Genomic DNA, 3,889 nt, shown 5'->3' on the forward strand with positions numbered 1-3,889 from the left:
TAACCCTTACAGTTACTTCAACCTTACCAGGACTGATTCCTAATCACAATGCCTAGGTGAAGCCTGAGCACCACCAGATGTGGCCTAAAACAAGCCCCCAAAGCAAAATTTGAATGCTTTTCTTTATTCATGAAAATATGCCTGGGTCATGTTTAGCTGCCACAATTGGTGAAAGGTAGGGGTGAGGTGTTGAAAAGTAAAATGGGAAGGATCGAAAGTATAAAATAAGGGAGGCAGAGAAGTCAGGATGAGGTAAATTAAGAGGTAGGTGGGTCCACGACTCATCTTGTGGGAGAACAGGGATACTGCTGAATGTTTTACAAGGCACAGAACAGCGTCACCAGAGCAAAGAAAAATTTCTAGCCTCCAAAGTCAATAGCACTGAGCTTGAAAGATCTGCTCTAGGTGATAACTTAGAATTAACATTGTTATTTTTAAATTATTATTGATTATTCGTTATTATTTTTAATTATTTCCTATTTAGAATTGTGTAAAGATGAATCCTTAATGGGAAAACAGCTCAGAGTATGAAGTCACAGACCTGAATATTTTTAAAGAATTTATAACCTCCTGTTAGCAAATGATATGTAAGAAAAGTGCTATTCAACCTCACACAGTTGCTATTTATGATAACTATATAAAACAATAAGCATTAAAGGGGCAATTGCGTTACAAATGCTGAGTATTTTTTCTGTGAGTCCGAATCATAAGATTTTTATTTTCTAAGGACTTACAGCTACTAGAAAAAATACTGTTAACATATCTTCAGTTTGGCATAAAAATATAAAATTGCTTCCCAAATAAATAAATCCCCAAATTAAATAAATTTGAATTCATTTATAAGGATATATTTTAAGTGGTTATCTGGTTTTTGTATGTCTAACTAAATATTAGTTTATAGGCTAACTTATTCAGAAGTATCAACTAAATCTTCTCTAAACAAAACTTTTCAAACTAAAATGACTGAATCATCTGTAAATTTTATTAAAGGGTAGGTTTTGATTCAACAGCTCTAATGCAGAACCTGAAATTTGACATGTTTAACAAGATTCCATAGAATATTTCTGTTGCCATTGGTCCCAGGCTACTCCATAATAGGAAATCTCTGAACATTGTAAACATTTTATACTCAATTTAATTTCATTAATAATATATGTTCATTTTAGTAAAGGTTAGATAATATGGTGAAAATAATGTTTAAATATTAACTATTGATGTACAAACTGACACCCTTTGAGATACACACAGCATCTATTACATTATGCCTTCCACCATGGCTGAATACTTAGAAAGGCTGGGGTCCCTCTGTGCAATGAAATATCTGTTTTCTAGAGTTATATTGAAGTAATTCAGAAACTAGGCCCCAAATATTTCAGTGGGGATAGGAGAATTGAAATAAAGGGCAGACATTTAATCCAAGATTCCTTAGATACAGCCTGATCATAAGCCCAGGACACTGTACTCCCTTGTCACAAACTTGGCTAAGGATCGCAATGCGGTCTTTGTTAAGTGGCTGAACATCAATACTTAAAGCTCCAGACAAGAGGAAGCCCAGGCTTCATAATGAAAACATTCTGTGGCTGCTCAGGCCCTAAACTCTGCAAGGAATGGATTACTGTCAGGGGATGTGTCTAAGGGTTTGTGTTTAGGTCAATGGAATTACTGTACTTAATAAAGTCCCAAAGGGTTAGAAGTTGGCTGGGAAGACATTACTGCTTCATCAAAAAAATAAAAAAGGAGAAAAGGTGGAAAGGTCAGTGTCTTTGTAAGCCCATTTAACAGTCACCTGCTGAAGTTTCAAACAGGAGGTCTGTGTAAGGACAGGGATCTGAATTTTTCCACAAGTCGGGAATGGGCACAGACACAGTTTTCTGGGAACAAAATTCCAGAAATTTCATTAGGCGTTCAGAGTAGATCTGATGCTTTTTTTGCCTTTTTTCCCTCTTTACTAACAACTGAACAATGGCAGTCACTGCCCATCCCTTCCCTGGGGCATTTGTTACTACAAGGCTTCTGTTCTTGCTGAAATGTTCTGTTCATGATGAACTCCAGGTTTCTATTTGATAGCCCCGAAGTTCATCAAATAATGCTCAGGTCAGACCACTTTGAGACACCTAATGTATTCTGGACCTGTAATATCTGGCTAAGTTAGCATAGATTAAACAGAAAAAAATAGATAAAACTGACATGCATTTACAAAATTCATGGAAGAAATATGGATACAAAGAATGTCATACCCCTTAGTTTTCCATTCTAAGCTCCGGTTTCTCTAAGTCATGGGTGCAGATCTGGTTATGTTTTGTTGTTTTTGTTTGTTTGCTTGCTTTTATTTAAAGGGGATTGTTCAGGGATCAAAGAGGTAGTGCAGCTGGTAAGGCATTTGCCTTGCATGCAGCCAACCTGGGTTGCATTCACAACATTCCGTATGGACCTTCAAGCACTGCCACATGTGGCACCAAAACAAACAACAAAAAGGAAGAGAGGATTGCTCAAATTCTTTTTATTTAAAATATGTATGTTATGGAAGAACTTGAGCTTAAACTTTAAATATGAGAATGTGCGTCTTCTATTCCGCAAACCTAAATGATGATTACCTTAAAATACTGACTCCTAAAAAATGCCATACATTCACATCATGAATAAAAATAGTATAAGCTCAAGAAAATGTGTCAGAATATAAAATATAACACACATGGAATGAATTTCCTATGGAAGACAATATTTCTTTCTTACATAAATGTTTTACTTACCATTGAAGTAAACGGAAGTTCATGAAGGTTGGTTAAACAAAGGGGTCCATTTATTAACACTGTACAGAACAAAGTGTGCTCTACTGCCAGTTATGCTTAACTGTAAAGACTACAACATCTCAGGGACACAGCCAAGGATTATAGGGCTCTATGTGCTACCCCAAGCAACTAAAAACATGAAGTGATAGTGACATTTTAAATATACTTCACTAGTGTATAAAAACAAAGCACACTGGCTTATATGAATACGAGTACAAAAGAAGTGCTAGGGAGGAATAGAAGCACAAAAAGCCAGAAACAGAAATTATGATATGAATATTTTTTATCTTTTTCTCGTATTTAATCACCAAACAATAATCTACTATCATGAGCCAATCTGAATCAGGGATAATGTTATGTGGGCATAGCGCATAGTTTAAGTGAGTTTCAAGTTCAATTCAACTGAACAATTCAAATTAATTTAATAGGCTAAAAGATTTCCATACGTATTTAAAAAAATAATAAATTCAATCAAGATGTTTCCAGGTGCTTTCCTTGTATTTGACAGACTTAGGTTTGATACCAAGGATCCCATATGTAATCATATGCATAGTCAGGAATGATTCTTGAGTAGAAAACCAGGAGTAAAGAAGCTCATACCTGAGCATTGCTGGCTGTATCCCACCAAACAAAGAATGCTTCTGTTTTGTTTAAGATGCAAGAAAATAACTTTCATTGTTTTAAAGTTGAGTTTTTATAAGCTATTTTAAGATCATATAGAATAAATTTTTGGTGCTTGCTTCGGCAGCACTTCTACTAAAATTGGAACAATACAGAGAAGATTAGCATGGCCCCTGTGCAAGGATGACACGCAAATTCATGAAGCATTCTATATTTTTAAGGCCTTTTTGTGAAGAACAAAAAAGAATAATTTTTTGTCAGGGAGTCACTTCCCTATGTCTTTGAAGTAACATTCTTCCAGCTTATAGTATATTCTCAAGTTGAATTAAAACATCATACAGACTATGTGGCATTGAATTTTTCTATTTCAAAAGCAAATGGACTCTAAGAATTTTCATAATTCTTGTTTTTTTCTTTTTTTTCTTTTGAGTCATGCCTGGTAGTACTCGGGGATCACTCCTCAGGCTTAGGGTATCACA

General features: G+C 35.2%; 1 non-coding gene across 1 annotated transcript; it reads left to right on the top strand.

Moving 5' to 3' along the window:
• Nucleotides 1-3,521: 3,521 nt before the first annotated feature.
• On the top strand, nucleotides 3,522-3,628 carry LOC126019666 (U6 spliceosomal RNA). The gene has a single exon (XR_007499296.1). It is a non-coding gene; the product is annotated as a U6 spliceosomal RNA (small nuclear RNA).
• The last annotated feature ends 261 nt before the right edge of the window (nucleotides 3,629-3,889 follow it).

Source organism: Suncus etruscus, chromosome 9 (assembly GCF_024139225.1).
Source record: "Suncus etruscus isolate mSunEtr1 chromosome 9, mSunEtr1.pri.cur, whole genome shotgun sequence".
Classification (NCBI taxonomy): domain Eukaryota; kingdom Metazoa; phylum Chordata; class Mammalia; order Eulipotyphla; family Soricidae; genus Suncus; species Suncus etruscus.